Genomic DNA, 23,278 nt, shown 5'->3' with positions numbered 1-23,278 from the left:
CAAAGGCAAAAATGAACTACTGGGATTTCATCAAGATAAAAAGCTTTTGCACAGCAAAAGAAACAGTCCACAAAACAAAAGACAACCGACAGAATGGGAGAAGATATTTGCAAATGACATATCAGATAAAGGGCTAGTATCCAAAATCTATAAAGAACTTATCAAACTCAACACACAAAGAACAAACGATCCAATCAAGAAATGGTCAGAAGACATGAACAGACATTTCTCCAAAGAAGACATCCAAACGGGCATCAGACACATGAAAAAGTGCTCAACATTGCTCAGCATTGGGGAAATCCAAATCAAAACCTCCATGAGATACCACCTCACACCAGTCAGAATGGCTAAAATGAACAAGTCAGGAAACGAGAGATGTTGGCAGGGATGTGGAGAAAGGGGAACCCTCCTACACTGTTGGTGGGAATGCAAGCTGGTGCAACCACTCTGGAAAACAGTATGGAGGTTCCTCAAAAAGTTGAAAATAGAGCTACCATACGATCCAGCAATTGCACTACTAGGTATTTACCCCAAGGATACAAATGTAGGGATCTGAAGGTGTACGTGCACCCCAATGTTTATAGCAGCAATGTCCACAATAGTCAAACTGTGGAAAGAGCCAAGATGTCCATCGACAGATGAATGGATAAAGAAGAAGTGGTATATATACACAATGGAATATTATGCAGCCATCAAAAAGAATGAGATCTTGCCATTTGCAACGACGTGGATGGAACTGGAGGGTGTTATGCTGAGTCAAATAAGTCAATCAGAGAAAGACATGTATCATATGACCTCACTGATATGAGGAATTCTTAATCTCAGGAAACAAACTGAGTGTTGCTGGAGTGGGGGTGGGGTGGGAGGGATGGGGTAGCTGGGTGATAGACATTGGGGAGGGTATGTGCTATGGTGAGTGCTTTGAATTGTGCAAGACTGCTGAATCACAGATCTGTACCTCTGAAACAAATAATGCAATAAATGTTAAGAAAAAAAAAAAAAGAATATCCCTTATGTTTAACTCTAAATTCCTCACATGGACCCACATTTTCTTCCTTGAATCTAATATGCTTTTTTTAAAAAAGATTTTATTCATTTGTTTGACAGGGAGAGACACAGCGAGAGAGGGAACAGAAGCTGGGGACGTGGGAGAGGCAGAAGCAGGCTCCCCGCTGAGCAGGGAGCCCGATGTGGGGTTCCATCCCAGGACCCTGGGATTATGACCTGAGGCAAAGGCAGATGCATAACGACTGAGCCACCCAGGTGCCCCTCTAATATACTTTTTTACCATTTTCTAGATAGCGATTGAACATTAGCTCACACTATTAGAGGGGAAGTGTCTTTGTTGTACTCAGCTATTGATTCATTTAAAAATATTGTTTTAATGAGCACCTAGTATTGCCAGGTCCTATGCAAGGTCATGTAGATAAGGAGTGAACACAGTAAACCTAGCACCTGCTCCCACAGCACCATGCACAGAGATGGGAATTTTAGCAGGGGAAGAGACAATATGTTTTTTCTTCACTGGGGCCTCACAAACAAGGAGAATAATGAAGGGTAAGAATTAGAGAAAGGAGGCAGGGACTTGAACTCACAGGGTGCTGCTGGGCAAGGGTAGGATTCTGTACTGATTCAAGAAGCAAAGAGGTTCCAACAGCTAAGCCACCTGATCAAATTTGTGTTATTTAAAAAATCTCTGGTGCAAGTCTGTTTGAAGAGAATCGCCCATGCCAACCACATCTGGTTTTCCAGTAGTCAGAGGATTAAAATGTAATAAAATGCCAACACTTGACTGGAAATGATATAATTCCCAATAATTAGGAAATGAGAAGCCAGAAACAATTCTGGCCCATAGAGAGCCAGGTAACAGTGTTCACCAAGGGTTTATGGAGAATCATAGCAGCATTACCCCGATTTTCCCTTTTTCACCAAAAGATAACTTAAAGGAAAATGTGGATCCCATTTGTAGGGATATGGCTGATTGCTCCTCCCTGCAATCCCAAATCTCCCCTACCAGTATCCTCAACCTTTGCCTATCTCCTGTAATACATGAATCTTGTCCTCTATGTGTTCGCACAGAGGCTAGTCTCTGAGCTTTTGCTGATGAATCAAATGACCATGATATTTATTAGCAGATGTTCACCCCACTGCAAGTTTCTGATCCCTTGGGTCTTAAACTTAAATATCTTTATTTTTAATTCAGTAACTCAGCCAGTTGTCACATTTCCCTTCTTTTAAAATTGGTGACTATTCTTGATAAAGGATCTCAGAAGGCATCGAGCTCAGGATAACCTGAGTGATTATTACACATGAGCCTTCCAATCTGGGAGTGCTACCGAGTGAGATGGAAACAATGCGCTTTTATCACTCAGCAGGCAGATGAAATATTGTGCTTGTTTTATAACAAATGTCATACTTAAAACTAAAGGCATTTGCAGCTCCGAGGGGCAATAATTTCTATTCGTTTACTAAACACAGGTGTCCATCTCACATGTTTCTCTTTAATAAGAAAGTCTACCAAAAGCGGTGCTGTATTGCAAAATCAGCTGGGAAGCTGGGGTGAACAAACATGCTTGTGGAATTTATTGCTTATCCCCATTTTCATTTTACAAGGTTTAGGAGAGATGAAAACAGTATAAACATGAAGGGCACAGAGTAACCACTGGGGTCCCTCCTGTTTTCTTACAACTGGAATTTCTAATAAAAGTGTATTTGAGTCTGATCCTGGCATTGCCTTGGCAGGGCGCCCAGCATCACAATCACAGCGGTGCTAGGAGGCCCTCATAGAGGTGGCAGGTGGTGGGGCGGAGACCAAATGTGGTGCCCAAGGCAAGAAGAGCCCTGGGAGCAGGACTGGCTACATAAATTGTGGACTTGGTGCAAAATGAAAACGCGGGGATCCTTACTCAAAAATTATGAAGAAGAATCTCAAGGGAGTGACAGCAGAACAATAAATCAAGCAATGGGGTCCTTCTAAGCATGGGGTTCTGTGTGACAGCACACGGGAGGTCACACACGCAGGACAGGGATCTGTGCAGTGTCTGAATTGAGACTGGGGAGAACGTCCACCGTGAGAGGAAATTTACAATGGGCGTCTTTAAACAGCCTGGTGCAAAGCCTTTATGTATTTTTTCTTATTTTTCTTTTGTGGACAGGGAGGCAGAATCAGGAATATGTTAAAATATAAATAGGGTCATGGTCTAAAAGCTATTATTCCTTGTAAAAGTAGAGAAGATTCAGCCAAATGGCTAAAACTAACCCAGCTTGGGGGGTGGGGGGAGGGAAAAGGTTGTAAACTACAGATTTTCTACTGATAGCGGGAAAGGGAATAAGGCTTCTCTAGAAACAGCTGGTTGCCATGGTAAAATGGTAAAGAGAGCTTTCTTCAGTTTTTGTCTTCTGATTTGGAAGCCCAAAACTGAGGAGAGGGACTCAGAGGGAACTTCGAGTAAAACAGTTGCACTTAGACTTCATGCACAGCAGCAAGAGATGACGTCAGAGAAGTGGTTAGCTGAGGCATCGGGACTCGCCCCAGCGCTCGGTGCAGGGAGCAAGCAAGAATGCAAAGCTCCAAGGAACCTCTGAAATTTGCAGTGGGATTATAATCACGATTTGCTAAGCCTGGATCCTGTGTCCAGAGCTGTGCCAGGCACCGTCCATACATCATCTGACTTAATTTGTGTATTTCTCAGAGCAACCTAGCATGGCATGTATTATCATCATCATTTTGCAGAGGAAGAAACACAGATCAGAAAGGTCACATAATTTGGCCAAAGCTGTATTGCTACTAAGTGGCAGACTACAGTTTGACTGTTGATAGGATGTGGCTTGCTAAAGAAAAAAAAAAGAGCAAGTGCAACAAGACAGGCACCTGCTACCTGTTGTAGAAATTGTTTGTGGACTTTGTAGCAACAACATGAGTGTAATAAACTAGGAGAAGATTAAAAGTTTAATTGAAGATAATAGTTTGACCTTAGTTGATATGACTTAAATATTGTTTCAAATGATGTTTATGTTCCCTTCTATTAGAGACAAGTGGTCTAAGTATTTGGTCAAGATTCAGATCAGTTTTTTTATCAGAAGAGAAACTGTTTACTTTTTTGAACAAAAGAAAGACAGACGATCCATCTAATAGCATCTTGAACAGATGCTAAAGGCATGCTGTGCTTAAGAGTTTTGTAGGCTAAGTGGAACATACCAAATGTTCAATAAATACCTGATGATGAACGGTCACAAAAGGGGGAAGGAAGAAGTATAAGGGTGCATGTGGTAAGAAGACAGACATTTTCTTGTTTCTGTCAAATTTGTTAGTATTTAACTTCAATACTGATTTGTTCTTCTAAGCAGGTCGCTGTATGTTAAGTAAGGGTTATAAACCTTCACTCGACTATATGTCCTCCTCAACCAACCATATATTTATAAAACTACCAGTGTCAGGGGACTTATGTTTTATGGTAGAGAGAAATTTGGCAACCATGAACACTCATTGCAACTTATTCATTTCTATGAATAATTTCCATTCACATTGGTTAAGAATTCTATGTGGCCACAGCAGAATTTCTGCCTTGCTATACTCTGGGTTATTCTCCTATCTCAGAAATGAGCCAAGGGAGATAAGTATTGATTCTCCTTCATTATGGATCAACCAGGGGCTAGAATACCATGGAGTGAGGCAGAGCGGGTCTTTACCATGCTCCTCTCTTTTCCCTGCCCCATTGTACCTTCAAACTTGCCATGGGAACCCATCACAGTGGCTGACCAAGTTCCCTCACAATGGTTGGAAAGGAGCAGGCACAGTCCCTGGTCCATGGTGCATGCCCAACAAATGTTTAATACTCTCCTTTACAGCCATGGCCTCTACCCTGACCCCTTTCTCCACCATCTCCCTATTCACAAAGAATTTATGTCTTATTCCCTTGGGAGGGTTGTTCTCAGGCAGTTGTCATAATTGAAAAAGGATCTGTCAAGATAATTCCCACTGAAGTGTTAATTGTTGACAATAGCATAATGTGTCACCTGCTCGGAGATATTTGCATTTTGTGGGGGGTCTTAGAAACAGCCAGTTCTTACCTAGCATATAACCCAGTCACTGTTCCATGAACAATATTCAATGAATTGTTTGAACTAAACTCACCGATAAACTCACAATAAATCTCCAATAGTAGGACTTTACGCACCAATATAAGCCAGTAGGGAAGATGCTCTTGGACAAAGAGGTTTTCCAAATGTCGCTCAGATCCCACAGAGAGCCAACTTCAGCTCTGACTCTCCACATTAATCAGAAAATCTCTGCCCTACATGTGGATGGAATTCCTTCCAGCAAATTTTACCCTAAATCCTTTCCTGCAATGCTCCATGGAGAATTAGCAGAGTCCATTGCTTTCCTTCACACAAAACCTTTTTCATATATTGGATGATTATAGCACCGGGGAGAGAGAGAGAGAGATTGATTTATTATCCAGGTGAACTATTTACCCACCAGACGTTCTTCTATGAAGTGTATGGAGCAATCCAAATATATAAAGCTAATATTGTTCCAAATTAACTCGTAGCACATATTTACTTGCTTATGCCTTTCCACTAATTAGCTGGTAGCAATTATACAAAAAAACCCCACAAACTTCCAATTTTCATTATGAGAATATGTCTCAAGAAAACATGGGTACTTGAATTTGTTGGTTTGTTTTTTTTTTTTTTTTTTTTTTCCTAATTGAGTGAAGTATAACAAAATCACACTGTATTTGGGTCCCAGAGAGTTGTTTTCCAGTTCTGGGAATTTGAATTTAAACTCCTTTAGCCCTAGTTTCTTTGTTGGCAGATGGGGGGATTTCATTATTTAACATCATGTAGTGCCTTCTCTGGGCCAAGTACTGGTCAGAGGGCTTTGCAAATGTGAATGTATTTAATCCTTCTGGGACCCTCAGGGAAAAGCACTACCAGCACACTCATCTTACAGAGGAGGAAACTGGGAAGAGAAAAGTAAAGCACTGTGCCCAAGATCATACAGTGGGCAGGTCAGAGTCAAGACTTGAACCTGGGCAGTCTGGCTCCAGAGTCTGGGGTCTTAACCATTCCTTTCACATCAGCCTGCCCCTCACAAGCTGGAATCTTGGGTCATGCTGTAGGAAGGAGCTTTAGGGATGACCTGGTCCACATCCTGAGCCAATGTTTCACTTGCATGGGAAATAGGATCTTGACAAACACAGGCCTTGACTACGCACGAGGGATGAGGAGGGTCTTTGTTATGTGTTTCTGAGCATTTGGCTTCCCCTGGAAGCAGTCTTGTGATAAGAATGCAGTTTATTTAGTAGGTGGTCAGAAGGAGATCCCTAAGAGAACAGGGGAGTGGGGAAGTAGGTCAGGAAAGGGATGGGAGTCAGTAAAGCATACATTTATGAGCAGATTACCCCTTAGGCAATGGGGGCTTGAACCCATTGCAGACCTCTGGGACACAGGGAAACATGGCTGAGAATGGTTCCACCCAAGGGACATATGTAGCCATCAACTCCCTTTGCTCATCATTTGAGGACACCCCTAGGAGCATTAGCTCCCTGTTACTGTGAGCCCATGCTGGACATGGGTCCCACACATGCTTCTATGGACAGAGAAAGCTTTCAGGCAGAGACAGAGGTGCAGAAACAGGAGTGGCAGCAAACACCAGGGCATGGGGAAGAACACTAACAGCATGCATGACAAACTGCAAATACTAAATTATAAATCTTTCCTCCACTTAAGGATAGTTATGCAGTCTTCTGAGTGCTGTCAGCCTTCCAACATGGCATTCTTTCCTCCTGGACTTTCACTGCTGTCCATTATTAGCATCACACCCATCCAAAAGCAGGACAAGAAAGAAAAAAAAGTTTCAAGGATTCATTACTTCATTCAACAAGTTTTTATGGAGCACCTCTCTGAACCAGGAACTCTTTTAGGCACTGGGGATACAACAGTAAAAAACATGTATGTATTGGCCAAGGTCCTCGCCCACATGGAGCCTTCATTCTGGTAAAGGAGAAAGAAAATACATAGTTGATAAGTGAATTGTATTATATGCTAGAAGTTTGGAGCTATGGGAAGTAAAGGGCAGAATAAGGATATTAGCAAGTGCTGTGGGACTGAAGCACTTGGAAATGTAATGGTCAGGGAAGGCCTCATCAAGGAGATAGCATTTGAGTAGGGACTGAAGGAGGTGACAGAGGGAGTCATGCTCATATCTGTGGTATGGTGGGGTTGGGAGGGAGTGAGAATCACACCCAGGGAAGGGCTGATGCTTAGAGACGGGGTGAGGGGCAATGGGGAGGAGGTTAGCTATTTCTATGTGGCTGCATGGAAATAATCAAGTGGTAGATGGTAGGAGATGAGATAAGAGAGGCAAACCCTGATCAGGCCCTAAGGCTCTAGGGACATTATAAGGACAGGGAGAAAAGGTGGGGGGTGGTTACTGGGGGAGCAGTATGGTAGGATTTCAATAGGACGATCCAGTCTGCTGAGTGGAGAACAGACTGTCGGGGGCAGAAGAGAAGGCAGATGGGTCAGTTCAGGGGCTGCTGGGATAATTCAAGTGAGAAATAAATGAGGAAGCTGGAGCAAGTGCTAGCCGTGGAGATGGTAGACAGAATCCAGCAATATTTTCGTATAGACAGGATATCCAGAGAGTTTAGATAAGGGAGAGGAGAGAATCATAGTGTCATAGAATATAAAGTCTCAGGAGTGGTACTGTCTCTCATGTTATCATTGAGGAATCTGAGCTCAGAAATTCAGAGAGCCAGATTCACTTGCTGAGCTGGGAGTAGACACACAGCTGAGCTGGGAGTAGATGTCAGTGCTGCCGGCCTCAGATTCAGGACCCCAAATGATGCCTTCAAGTGATGGGGGCAGTCTTTCAGGCCAGCCAGAGACCGGGGGAGAGACCATGAGTAAATGACCTGGACAATATACACACCCCTTTTGGGCTCCACTCCCATCGCAACTAGCCCCTTCTTTCTTGAGAGCAGTGAAATTTTTCTTGGTAGAGGTACCCAGTCCAAGCTAATCACCATGTTCTCATGGTGTGCACAACCAACTTCCCTCAATTTATTGATAAATAGTAACTTCTTGGTAAAATCTTGGAGTCTTCTTGTAATAGTAGTGATATGTGTACTGCTGGGAACACCCCTGCCACAATGAGTGACACACTCTGTTCCCCTTTCTTTGGTTATCACTTTGACATTTCTCACAAATGTACCTTCCACTCCTCTAATAATGTCTATAGAGCTATTTGCCCGGCAGCAGCAAAGCCCACTGGGGTAATCTCAACACCCTAAAGAAACAAAACCTTGGTTGTCTATTCTTCCCACCATCTATTTGGTATCAGTAGGGACCCTCTGCCAATAACACCTCTATTTATGTACTGTAAAAGAAACTTCATAACAAACACATAAAGAGTGATTTTCCCCTCATAAGGGGCTGAATTAAGGGCACTGGCTCTGGAACAAAGCCAAAGTAATTTGGAAGAAAGGCCATTTTTCCCCCCATTCCTTGGCACTGCTATGTCTCCTTTCTCTCCCGTTTTTAGACATACGTAATTGATGGGAGCACTAATTAATCAAATTTAAATTATGTTTGTGTACAGAGGACAATGTGTACATTCATTTTACATAATATTTAGGTTACTTTAATCTAGTAAAAGAATCAGTTTGCATCCCCTGAGCCATATATCCATCAGCTAGCAGGAGAAACCTCCAGAAGCCTGCTGAGAGACAGGAAGAAGTCTGTCTTGACGCAAAGCCAGCTTTGTTCATTCCATAAAGCTGCTCATTCAGCTTTCACGGTGACTAATTATAGGGCCCATCTATGCCAAGTATTATTTTGAATATCACATTTTATTCCAGAGACTAAGTTCGAGCTCTCCCTCTCCCAACACTGATAACAGAAAACCAAACTTGGTCTCAGAGATTTTTCTAATTATTCTCTCCTATCGTTGCTTTTCGCTCTGACACCCTTGTCATCACGTTATTTTCTAGAAGTGATAAAGTAACCAAACAGTGTCTTTCTCAAGTTATGGGACACTGAATCCAATGCTTCTGAAATCTGAAGTCACATTTTCTTCTTAAAATACAAATAATAAGCTTCCATCCTTATCTTCCACCCTTCACTCAAGACCCAGAGAAGGGGTTCAAGGAGGATTAGGCATCTCACAGTTACCTCTGCTGATAACAGACGCTCTTGGGACCAAGTAATTGCCACCTCTCCTTGAGTAATTCTTGATGAGGAGAAAGAAAACCAGAGAGATTCAGAGAGGATGTGTTAGAAAGTGGGAGTTCTGCCCAGTCCCAACACAAAAAGTGATTCTGACGAGAAGAGTTTATGAATATGTGGGGGCAGATTCTGGATTTGAAAGTGACATGTTTACCGGAAGATGAGATGCTTATGCCTGCTTAAATACTTTTGTGTGGTTATTAATAATCCCCAAACATAACAAAACTCACAAGGCATATGTTTCAGTTACAGCAAAACCAAGTCACTGCATCATCAGTCAGGATAACATGCAAATCTTGTCCTGAGCCACACGGCATTGTCAGTAAGCTGCCAACTTTGGATATGGGTGAGCAATGGTGCTGCTCCAGTTCCCGGCACCAGGACACAGGAATCTGGCATGGAGGGAAGGAAATAAATAAGATCACAGCCCAGGTGGGATATTCATTCTTCTGGGCAGCAGGGTGGACCCCAGAAGAAAGCATGGGACATAAATTTTGCCAAGTCCCAGCAGAGCTGGGCTATGTTGCACTAAATGCTTCCAATAAGACAAATTCGTGATTCAAGAATGGGGAAAGAGAGAATTTCAAGATGTTCGTTGTGTATCTGTGGCATTCTAAGTGAGTTACTCCACCTGCCTTTGCTCTGGCTTCATACATAGCTCACTCATCCTCCTGCCTACCCCCATTAATAATCCTGCTTTTGACTCCACTTCTTTTTCTTCAGAAAGTCAGTTTAAAAGTAAGGAACTTATCTGAAAGATGGGAGCATATTCAACCATTACCACTTTAAGTGGCATGCTAAAAGGTAATTTCTACTGGGTACGAGGGTCTAGGCACTAATGATGACCCTTGACTCTAGGTCTTGCTACCCAAAATGTGGTCCATTGACCAGCAGAATCAGTCCCTGGGAGCTTGTTTAGAAATGCAGGATCTCAGGTCTACTCAGACCTGCTGAGTCAGAATCTGCATTTTTACAATATCCCCAGAGGATTCATGTGTATAGTTAAGACTAAGAAGCAGTGTTCTGGGTTACCTGGGATCATTGGGATCCAGGAAAATATCTTTAGAAACATGACATTGAAAACTGCAGAAAATAAACCTTTTTGTATTGATCTTTTGACCTTGGGAGACAGACACCTGCTTATTTCTATTATTCCACCTAATAGATCTCATGGGAATCTTTTTAATACAGAGGCCAGGGAAAATTGGAGGGATGATGAACCATGAGAGACTGTGGACTCTGAGAAACAAACTGAGGGTTCTAGAGGGGAGGGGGTGGGGGGATGGGTTAGCCTGGTGATGGGTATTAAGGTGGCACGTATTGAATGGAGCACTGGGTGTTATACGCAAACAATGAATCATGGAACATTACATCAAAAACTAATGATGTAATGTATGGTGATTAACATAACATAATAAAATAATATTAAAAAAAGAAAAAATACAGAGGTCAGGAAAAAAATAATGAAAAAATGAATGAAAAAGAATTGGAACGGAAGAAAAATTAAACTGATTAAAGCAAAAATAGTAACTTATTGGGTTGTACCATCAAATATCCATGGACACACACCTTCAGATCAAAATCAAAATCTGTCATCGAGAATCCCTCCCTCCCTCTCTCGGCTCTTTCCTCTACATAAGCATTATTTGAAAGCAAACTCTCTCAAGAGGTAATAGTAAGTGTGGCCCTAGTAGTCCAGGTTTGCATCCTGATAGTTTTGCTCTAGTAGCAAAGGAACAAACTTCTTTTCCAATTATTTAAGCAAAAATGAATAAATAAAACAACAGGGATTCACTTTAGTAAACCCACTTGGGCTGTGTATCTATCTCCAGAGCAATCACTTTGAATCTGATTGGCCAGATCAGGTCACATGCACACCTCTTGGCCAATGGAATAAGGTCAGTCATCATGATCTGTGACTTAGGAAGATAGAATTTCTAAAGGAAAAATCCAGATGTTTTTACTTGAAGGAGAGGGAATGAGTGCTAGGCAGACAACAACAGCAGATAGCTACATAGCTTTGATGTTTTTCAAGTTAATATTTCTATTATCATTTACCAAGGTTCTACTTTGTGTCAGGCAAATTGCTGGGAGCTATGGGTTATACCAAGGTGACAGTGCCAGTCCTCAAGAAAGAGGACAGCGGACTCCTAACTGTGGTGCAGGGCTGAAGGGAAGCACAAGCCATGTGCTATAGATTCCAGAAGAAAGAACTATTAATTCTGCCTCAGACACATGGAAAAGCTTTGTGGACTTCAAGAATGAATGCGCTTCCAATATATGGAGCCCAGAGGAAAGCAAGAGCTAAAATTTGGAAACTTGTGACCAAATTTTAATTTAGGAAGTGAATCAAATGGCGATTGGAGCCAGAGTGCAAAGAGCATCTTTGAATATGAACTTGTTGAAGAATTTAGACTTTATTTATTTATTAGAGGAAAGGAATCTGATAGAAGTCTGAAGAGGGGAAAGACCTCCATTAAGTAGCTAAGTTTGGGAACCATTGTGGAAAGATTAGGACAGGAGATGTGAGATGAATTTCTAGTGACCCTTCAAATGAAAAAGATAAAGATTCTATAGCTTAAATACCCACATCTAAACTAACTTCAGCTGGCCACCAGTGGTTCCAGACAGTATTAGACTAGTTATTAAAGATGGTTTTCTGTTGGGGAAGAACTGGGAGAGATACTTAAAAGTCAATATTCAATGCCTGTTAGTTGATCAAATAAATTTTGTAACAAATTTTGGAGCACAATTCTGCTTTAAACAACTGGACATTTGCTGATGTGGATTATATTTAAGTAGATGCTTGCTGTATACTCTTCCTCCTGGAACACAATGCCATAGCTTTCTGTAAGCTTAATTTGAAAGGTTAAAGACTGTAGAGGGAGAAAAGGAGACTAGTAAAGAGAAAAAGAGGAAAGAAGGAAGGGCACGAAGGTGGGTAGGGATGGAAGGGGGAAAGGGGAAGATAGAGACAAAGGTGAACAGGAATGTTAGTCTGGTAGGGTTCTCAGTACAGTATTTTCCATGAATTGATTGCCCATCAGAGCCAACTTGAGACGGCCCTAAAACTTGGGAAGTCTGATGTTGCTAAGTTCAAGCCTCCTCTGCATTTGACCTTCACACTTACAGTTCTGACAGCAGTCTGCAGTGCACTTAGAAATTTTTCTTAAAGTAACACTGGGGAAAATACAGTTACATAACAGGACGTGAGAGTATGGCTGGGGATCCCAAGGGGACACCTAGTCTTGCTGAGAAGGGTCTCTCTTAGAGTGCATTGATACTTCCTTGAGCTTTCACAGGCACTCAGCTGATCCCATACTCTAGAGGGACCTATTGGCCACTCCTAGGAGTGAGGGCTCTTGGTCTCCCTGTGAGCAGCATTCCAGGCAGTGCTGGTCCATCCAAGTACTTAGTCTCCTAGAGGCTGGAGATCAAGCACAACTCAGAAATACCATAGAACAGAGGGTAGCCTGAGAATAATAGGGCTGTCCATTCTCAAGGGCATTTTCAAGCAGGACTGTCTCATCTTCCCCAGTGATGCTCAGAGAGATCTTTCTTTTCATAACACATGGTATATCCCCAGTACATTCTGGAACCAATACTTCCCTCTACCACCATGGATTTACAAATGTGTGCGTGCATGCATGTGTGTGTGTGTGTGTGTGTGTGTGTGATGCTCCAATTTTATTCTTGAAACTTTGGCCTTGACCTTTCATATCAGTTGAAGAGGAATTGGTCTGAGTGTGCACAGAAAAGACATGACCAACAAAGGAAAATCACCATTTGGCTCCAAAAACCTGACTTTCTGGAAGTTATTGAAATTTCTTAAATAAATAAATAATCTTAAATTTCATTCCAAAATATTTCCCAGTATATATTCCTAGGGTACACTTTTACTTGTGTTTATTTATAATTTTTTTCACTGCTCTTTTTGGCGAGTTAATATTTTTGTTCATCCTCACACCACAGGGTGGTCATATATGTGTGTGTTTGTGGCTTGTGTATATGTGGATCATGTGTGTATTGAATGTGTGAGTGTGTGCATGCATGTGTATATATAGAATGTATGTATTCATGTATATGTGTTTGAGGAATGTGTGTGATTACAGTGTGTATATGAGTGGGTATCTGAGGTCGTATGTATATATGTAGTGTGTATGTGATTGTGCCTGTGTAGTTCATGCATGTGTTGAAGTATGTGTATTAGTGCAGGGTACATGTGTGATTTGTTCTGGGAAGACTTTGGGTGTATGTACATGGAGTGTGGATAGGTGTACATATTTGATGTTTGTGTGTGTCTATGTGTATTTTGGGGGGAAAGCATGGGGTGTGTATGTGAAAATTGTGTGTACACACTGAGTTTTTTAACCTTGTTCTGATCTAATAAAGATATAGTTCAAGAATAGGAAAGGACATTATTTTATTCTAAAAATCTGTGTTTGAAGTAGACTTTGAATATTTGTTTTCATACACAAAGTAATTATTCTAGTTCATAGCCAAAGGCAGCCATCTTGGACTTTTGGGAAAATACCCCAAATAATACTTCCTAAAAGCAATTTAAAATTGGAATGGACATGCCATTTTTAGGTGTCCAAAGGGATGACAGAAGATAGTTGATGGTGTGTTATTTTAGAGGGAGAAAACTATTAAAATGCTTCTGACTGTAACAACAATAAAATACTAATGAACCAAAGGAACAGATGGAAAATGAAAAGCATGTGCAATGTCAAAACCCAAAATACAGTGATTTGTTAAATTACAGGGTTTGTTCCCCTGAGAGAGGAGCTGCAGTTTGCTGATAACTCAGCGACAACCGGGATTATTACTGTAACACGGCAACACCATTTTCTTTCTGAAACCTGCGAGAACTAATTAATTATATAGCTTTGGTTACTAGGTTAGAACCAAGCTTTGCTGTCCAGTTTCCAAAGACTGAACTTTCTAAATTGTCAGAAGAACAGCGTTTTCCTAATTGTCTGCTGACTATCTACTTTGTAGATAGCTACAAAGACTGCTATCAATTCCCTCATGATAAATTGTTTGCTCTTTTGGCCATTGGGAAAGACTCTTTTCCTATATAGCTTTTTATGCTCTTGAGTCACCCAGACTTCCTTAGTGAACTGAAATTAGTTGTGTGGAGTTGTACCTGTAAATATAACTGAGAGTCAGGACAGGGTGTGGCCCTTAGGAAGGGTTTTACAATAGTGCCAGCTGGGTATACCAGGCTAGATAGGTGATGGGAGAAAAATACTGTTCTCTCTGCTCTACACAAAAGATCCCAGTCTATTTCCTAAAAAAGAAGTGAGATTTTAGGAGCCTCCTGAGCACCGAAAAATGGGAAGAAAATGTTCTGCCCCTTATAAAAGAAAATAATTTCTTCTGTGTCATTTTTCCCCCAGAAATATTTGGAAATTAGAAACTAAAATGAATCCAGGAGGCCCAGTAAAAACACCAGAAGAGCAGACGCTTGCGTTGAGTCTCCTGTGGTTCTGGGGGACTTTCCTCTCCCCACCAGACCTTGCCATTTTAACCTTAGCATTTGCTGCATTCCTGATGCCAGGAAAACAAACCCCTCTTGTGGCCGTTGGAAGTGTGAACTGATATAGGTCCACTGGAGAGCAGCTTGCTGATATCTCCTGAAATTGTAATGGCACACATTCTGTGGCCCAGCAAGTATATTTCTCAGTATCTTGCCTAGAGAAATGCTCATCCATGCACACCAGGAGGACTGTATTAGGGTGGCCAGTACAGCATTGCTCGTAACAGCAGAGAATTGGAAAGGAACTTCATGTTTACCAATAGTGAAAGGGCTAGATAATATGGTATATTTAGGTTCTTGAATTATTTTCCACTTTATATAAGATGGATTTATACTGTTGATGCTAGAAGACTTCCAAAATATAGTGTTAAGTTGAATAAAACAAGTAGCAAAACAAAATATGGATATAATATGATAGCATTTTATAAAAGAGAACCTGCACATATATACACAACAATATTATACCTTTGTGAATATGAATATAAATACACAGAGAATGGTCTGGAATTAGTTCTGTTGGATGATAAAAGCAATTGTTCTTTGAGAAGAAATTGGGTGTGGAAGTGGAAGTCATATGGATTTAGACTTCTCTCACCAGTTGTATAATCCTGGAAAAGTTACTTACTTTGTTTTGGGTTCCTCATCTATAATATGGAGATTATAAAATATGTCTACATGATAGAGGTGTTGTGAGGATTAAGTGAGCTAATTATAAAACAGATAATGTGTGTGGAGCACTTACTCAGGGCCCAATAATACCCTAAGTGCTTTACCTATTATACCTATTTTAATATGAAGTAGATAGAATCATTATTCCCATTTTACAGGTCAAGAAACAGATACATTGAGGTTGATAATTTGCGATTAGGCTCATAGGTTGTAAGGTAAGTATAAAGCTAGAGGATGAGACAATGACAGTCTTCAAAAGGAGGCAGCTAAAGGAAGAATGAGAAGGTTTGAGGTCTGAAGACACTTCCTGAAGCTCATACATCTTTTTGCATTGAGAGGTGATGCGTTTGGACCCATTTATTCTCCAGCTACAATAGGACTCGGATGCATGACTTTAACTACACATTCTTTGGCCGAATAATGAAACAGAAGATGGACAGTTTTCCAGTTAATTAGGTTCAAAATCTTGGGGTGCATTTGATTTCACTTTCTTTTAAACCCACTGCCACAAATTCGACAGCTGATCTTAATGTTATAACCCTGTGCCCTCACAGTCTGCAGAGTGTACTTGCTCACTGTGATGGGTAATTTTGTTTGTTAATTTGACCGGGACACAGTGTGCCCAGATATTTGATCAAATATTCTGGTATGTCTGTGATGGTATTTTGGATGAGATTACCATTTAAATCAGTAGACTGGGTAAAGCAGATTGCCTTCCCAGATGTGGATGGATTTCATCCTGTCAGTTAAAAGCCTGAATAAAACATAAAGGCTAACCCTTCTGCAAAGAAGAGGGAAATGCTTCTGCCTGACTGAATTGATCTGGGACATCGGTTCTTTCCTGCCCTCAAACTTGAGCAGGAATATCAGCTTTTTCTGGGTCTTGAGCCTGCTGGCCTCTGGAGTAGAAATATACCATCAGCTCCTCTGGGTCTCCTGCTTGCTGACTGCAGAATTTGGGTATTGTCAGGCTTTATAATCATGTGAGCCAATTCCTTATAATAAGTAAGTAAATATCCTATTAGTTCTGGAGAACCCCAACTAATATACCTACCCCTCGACTTTGGGTTTGTTCATGTGATTGCTTTGTCCAGTGGGAAATCAGTACTTGTGATGTGAGCAAAGGCTTACCATATGCTCATAGTTGGGTTTAACCTCTTGCACTTGTACCATTGTTATGAAAAGAACATATTCTGGGTAGCCACTAGCCCTAGGCATCAGAATAAGACAAGTGGAATTGGCTTGAGCTTGGCCGTCAGCCTGGAGCCAAGCCCTGCTGAATCCAGCAAAGATCAGCCAAACTTTAAATAACTGTCAGCTTCATGAGTGAGAAAATGTTGTGTCTATAAGCTGAGTTTTTGATGGTTTGTTTTGTTATTGCTGTTTTGCAGCATTATTATGGTTATAGCTGACAGATACACTCGCCATATATAATGCCTTATTTTTTCAATGCCTCTGAGAGCCATCACTTTCCTCATTCTGGGCTAGACACTTGGACTCTGCAGGGAGATAAAATGAGAAGAGCCTCCGACTGCTCTCCTTATTTACAATAACCCTCTATTTCAATCAGTGATCAATGCTGATGATTGAGTAATCTATCTAGAGCCTTATTCAGCTCCTATCATTCCCCTACTCTAAAGTCCTCAATGACTTCCTAGTAAAGATAGGGAGCTCTAGCCCTTGCCAGTACCTGCTTCCTTACACTTCTGGACAGTTCTACCTGCAATTTCCTCTACCTAGAATGTTCTGTCACTCTACCATTTCCATTTTCCCTTATATAACCATGTGGCATAATTTTAATAGTGATTTGAGATTCTACTAAAGCTTTAATTCCTCTTTGGGCACCTCCTCTTTGGCTGCACCACACCCATACCCCAAACACATGTACACATAAAAGAATCACACCTGAGTCTTTTGAGATCATCATATTCTTTTCCAAGCTCTCATAAACTCACCATCCATATACTTAACTGTATAATTATAGTAATAGTTTGCCCCCAAGGAAGGTCACAGACCTGAGGGCCTGTGAGTATTTGTCAGGCTAGGGTTGGTTACACTACAGAAATAAATTAGTCCCTAAATCTCTGAATTTATTCTGAGGTAGAAGTCTGTCATTGCAGAATTAAGCCATGTGGTATTTCCAGGGCATAACATGGGTTCCTTCCACACTCCTGTCATGGTGCAGGTCAGTGGGGGTTCTGCTCCACATGGTCACTCAAGGACCCAGGCTGGAGGAGCCTTCATCTCCACTTTTTTTCCACACTTTCACAGTGGGTAACTGGCGGAGCCAGAATTTGAACAAGGCAAGTGACTTCCAAATCCAGTCTTTAACCACTACTGTATATGTTTCTCCATTCAAATCAGGACATAGAAAAGGAAGTGCCATCTAATGAATAATATGCAAATATTTTATATTTCTTATTTAATTATTATAGTAGAGTTAGGAAAAAAGTATTGTTATATCAATTTTAGTATAAGGAAATAAATTTCCTTGAGGTTAAATAATTTGCCAAAGCTCACATAACTAAAGCAGGATTCAAAACATATTGATATACTCCCAAAGATCACTTAGGACATAGCACTTAAGGATTAGAAGAAAAACCTTTTCTATAAATCAGGGAAGGTGAGAGAATTTCAGCATGGAAAAAACTAGGGGGAGGGGGAAAATACCAAAAATGTGTATATGTATGCTCCAAAATATATCATCCTTCGCCTGTGAAAGCATGAAAAATACTAATGGAATTTCTATTTGAATTACCCAGAGCTGACATATGAAGCATGAAGTAACAAGAATACACGGCTGATCTTCATTATTCATGGATTACATATTTGAAAATTCACCTCCTCACTAAAATTTACTTGTAACTCCAAAATCCATACTCCAGAACCTCCACAGTCAATAACAGACATGTGCAGAGTGGTGAACATTTTGAGCCACTGGACATGCACATTTCCATCTGAGTTTAAACAAGACAGGGTTCTGCTTTGTCTCAGCTCTCATTCTGTAAACAAGTGTCCCTTCCATGATCTACTTAGGGCCACGTGTTTCACGTTTTGTGCTTTTTGTTGGTAATTTTGCAGTTTGAATCAGTCTCCAACATAGCACTCATGTGCTGTCTAGTGTTTCCGAGTGCAGAAAGGCTGCGATGTGCCTCACAGAGAAAGTACGTGTGTTGAAGAAGCTTTGTTCAGGTAGGAGTTATAGTGCTGTTGGCTGTGAGTTCAATGCTCATCAATCAATAACATGGCACTTCCATGAAAAAAGAGAAAATTCACTAATCTGTATGGGAGGCCACTCTACAAGGTTCTAGAATATCATCTCTAGTAGAGATGAAAAGGTAGCTAAACTTGTGGACATGTGAGATGACAACTAATAAAAAATGTTACTGGATGGCATAGTTGTGAGGCTGAAGCCAAGGAAATTCATGGTCATGTTACATAGGGCCAGGAAAATGTCACACCCTTCTCATCTAGGGAGGGCTGACTTGCATGTTTCAAAAAGCAATATGGCCTGAAAAATGTTAAATTTGCAGGTTCTGCAGATCAAGAAGCTATGAAAGAATTTTTTAAAAATTTTCTCTCAGTTTTATACAGGAGAAGGATTAAGTGGAAGAGTGTTTTCAACAGTGATTAGACTGTATTGTTTTATAAGAATATTGGCAAACCAACCTATATAACTTGAATGGAATTTGGGTTGACCAAAATGTTGTGATCAGAGGCATGTGGGAACTTACCCCATCTTTCCTCTAGGACCAACAGTTCGATATTTGCTAATTCAGTGTCCATGGTGACTTTATAGAATATAACCACTGTAACAAGAACCAACTGTGTGTGGTCTGTGTGTGTGTGTTTGTGTGCATGCACAAATATCTAGTACTAACTGAAAAGTGATTCTTTAATGTGTGAGGTTCAATTAAGTTTTCTCCAGTCAGTAATTTAGTATTTTGAGATCAAAATCTCCCATTGCACATGTTAGCCATGTGGAAATTTCACAAGGTTTCTTTGGTTGTTGCTTTGGTTTGGTTTTATATCTTTTAATCCTTTGTCACTTTCAAATGATTTTTTTTTTAATCAGCTAACATGAGAATCGTGGCCAATACTCTTTTTCTAATTGCTTTAGCTATTTTTGAGGTTTTGTTTTTATACCTTGGCTGTTTTGATGAAAATGGAAAGTGATTTGGCATTGACCATATCCCTCCACAAATTATTGTAGTTGGGAACTCACGCTCAAGTCTGAAGATGGCTGAGAATTTTCTTTTTCCTAAATGAAATGCTGGATTTTCCCTCCTTCTGCAAAAATCCCTTTGCGAAAGGGATGGTTTGCCACTGTTTTTGGCATTGCGGTCTATGATATTAATGCAAAATCTGATAAATGCCTAGGTCTCTTATTCACACAGATCCTATTCTCTTCTAGGAATCTAATAATTCTTTTTAAGTAAAATCACCTTGGAATATAAATTGAAAATTGAAGAGCAATAAAAAGAAGGATTTCTACTTCATCACCACACAGATTTCCCATCTCCAGTCAACTCTAAGTGCAGTTTAGGGGGATGCACAACAATTTAATTGTTCTACTTGATTGCAAATCGCAGGACATGCAAGGAGAAGATGAATCTATCTTGGCAAATGCATTATTAAAATTCTTCTAAATGTGCTTGCACAGACGTGAAGGAAATGTTTCTGTGCCTGGATGGGAAAGACATGAGCAGTGAAAGGCTCCCTGTGCAGACTCTGGTTTGTAATATGAGTAGGACTGACATAAATGTGCAGTTATCTGGACACACTTGGGAAGGGGATGGTGGTGGAGGAGAGTAGATGGACTTTCTGAAATGGAAGTAGAGACTTCACGTTCATTGATGAAAAGCAACACACTGACAGCTCTATGTAGTGAGGCTGTAGGAACCAGGGTTCTAGTGCATAGGGTTTTTAAGGACTGGAGACCTGGGAGTAAACGTGAACATAGCATAGCCACTGTTGGTGCCTTACTTGTAATGACCTTGTCTCATCATTCTAGTGCTTGGCTTCCAGCTGCCAGCATCTGCTTCTGTTTGCCTGAGAAATTCTCAGATCTCCAGAGCCCACCTTACATGCAAGTACAGCAGGCCAGAAGTTCTGGGGAGTGAACCCCGCCTACCCCCAGCAGTCCTCAAGCGATGAATGAAGCCTGTCCTTCTCCACACAAGTGGCAGACCTCTAAATTGCATTCCACATTGGCTCTCAGGTTCCCTGGTAAGACTGAGCTCCAGACGCCCACCCTTGATATCACACTTCATTGTCCTCTTTTCTTTCCCTGTCTCCCTTCCTTATTCCCCAATTTTGTTTCTTGGGATCATGCCCCAAATGAAATACCTGCACTCCCATCCTCATCTCAGGGTCTGCTTTTCTCCATGAAACTCAAACCAAAGAAATAGGTTAGCCAGGTTCTAGAATTCTCAGAATGAGTGGTTGCGGGGCCCTTACATTCATTTGTGATGTTTCTTTAGTCACAAATGAAGGAAAAGAAAACCCAGAAGCAGGAGTCAAGAAAGTATTGTCAGTGAGTGAAGCAGCTTGGGGACTGTGGTAAGTTCCCTGTCTAAAGTGGGTGGCTAGAACTAGCTCCAGCCAGTCTGATTTCATTAGGCAATGCGACCTTTGGTTTGTCAGATCCTCTTATGGGAAATTGATTTTTAAATGTTGATAATTAATTCAGACTTTTTAAAGATACAAAGCACAATACAACAAATTTGGGAAACTATTAGGGATGTCTGCTAAAACAGAACATGTGCATATTCTATGATTAAGCAATTCCACTCAGGGGGAGATACTCAAGAAAACTGCATCCTTAGGAGTACCAAAGGACATGTACTATAACGTTTATAGAAGCACTGTTCATAATAACTCCAAACTGGAAATGACACAAGTACTCCTAAAAAGTAGGATGGAGAGATACATTGTGTATACCCATGTGATGGGATACTATACAACAAGGAGACTGTATAAATCATTGTTACTGACCATACTATGAATGTTCTCAGACATCATGTTGAACTCAAGAAGCCTGAACAAAGTATATGACCTATATGTTTCCATTTGTGTAAACTACATAACGACATAAGTAGACAAAATTAATCTATGCTGTTGAAAGAATAGGCTTTCTTATTCAAATCAGTTTCTCCAGTCACTGCTGCATTGCCAGGATCCCATGGGTAGGGATATAACTTCATGGGTAAATCATTTCTCCTTATTTTAAGGTATAATTCTTCCTGAAAGGGGTGATAATATAGATCTATTGGTCATTATTACATTAGCATGAATTAGGGCCCAGCATTGACAGAGGGCCTCTTGTAAGAACTACAGACACAGAAATGGACAAGTAAGAATCCATACCCTGCCAACTGGACAAAACCTAAACAAATCATGGAAGCCGTATGTTGATTTATGTAGGTCTTGGCTACTGTCCACCTGTAAATCAATTGCTGAGGGCAGGGGGTGTGAGATCATGCTCACTTGCCTACACCATCCAGAGGATACCTTTGGAACAGAAACTGGGATTAATTCCATGCAAACCTTAGGACTGCTACTGTCTTACTTTGGGTTGCCCTAGAAACATATCCTGAAAATAAAGACTTAAATGCTTGGAGACAATTCTGGAAAACACCAGTAGAGGAGTAAAGAGGAAGAGAGGGAGGGGATGACTGATTGGCAAGGGAGCTAGTGTGTTTATACACCCATTTCTGTCTGTCATTAGGTGAGGACTGGTCCTAGAAGACATTAGTTCTCTATAGTTGCTTGTGTTTCAAAGAAAACTCTAGAAGTCAAAGAAAATTTTCAGAACAAGAATTGCAGGAACTGACAGAAGTCAGGCCAGATGCAATGTTGAGCAAAAGAAGCCAGAACCTAGAGTACATACTATGGATGATGACAGTGGAGAATTGACAGCGTCTGCTACAACTACCCAATGAGAGAAGTAGTTCCTCAAATGAAAATTTGGATAAAGTTAAGAGGAAAGAGACAGAATCAATGCCAGTTAGGACACCAACCAGTGTCTACTACACACTCAAACCAGAAGTCAGTCATCGAGCAATAAAGCAACCACGTGATTGATGCTTAAAAGAAGAGTGACCTCAGAATCTGCCTCATTTGTTAGATACCAACTCAAAATAATCTCCACTTGTGCAGGAATCCAGTCTTCAATGTGTCAGACAGGTGTCTCTGCCACCTCTGTATGATTCTTCCACCAGTAAAGGCCCATTCTTTCACAGGACAGCCTCTTTTGTCATCATAAAGTCTTACTTATTATATAATTCTAGTATGATATTGAAATCTGCATCCATATGACTTCCTCTATGCTTTCTTTTCCTCCTCCTCGTCCATGCACCCTCCCTGGGCTGAGTTCCTGGCTCTGCAGTGTCACCTTGGATATATCTACAGGGCCTTGGACCAGACACTTGTTCACAGCATGGGAAGTGGTGGGTGGATTTTTCTTTCATTTAATCTTTCCTACAGGGATTTTCAGATGAGGTCAATGAAACTCAGAAAGGTTAAGTAACTTGGCCCAGATCATACACCCATACACTGACAAGTGAGAGAAGTGAAGTTCAAATACAGAATATCTGACTCCATTAAAATACTTAAATACATTAAATACATTAATACATTAAAATACAGAGTGCCTGTGGGGCAAAGTGTGTGTGCGTGTGTGTGTGTGTGTGTGTGTGTGTGTGTGTGTGTGTATGGCTTCTCCCACTCCCCTCCACTTTCATTCCCAAGCCATCAGCCCTCCCTTTCCTACACCTATGCCTAATAGGTACATAGGTGTGCACCCCAAACCCCACTGCCTAATGCAGTGAG

The sequence above is a fragment of the Zalophus californianus genome, chromosome 8 (assembly GCF_009762305.2).
Source record: "Zalophus californianus isolate mZalCal1 chromosome 8, mZalCal1.pri.v2, whole genome shotgun sequence".
In the NCBI taxonomy this organism is placed as follows: Eukaryota; Metazoa; Chordata; class Mammalia; order Carnivora; family Otariidae; genus Zalophus; species Zalophus californianus.
This window is presented reverse-complemented; position numbering follows the sequence as displayed.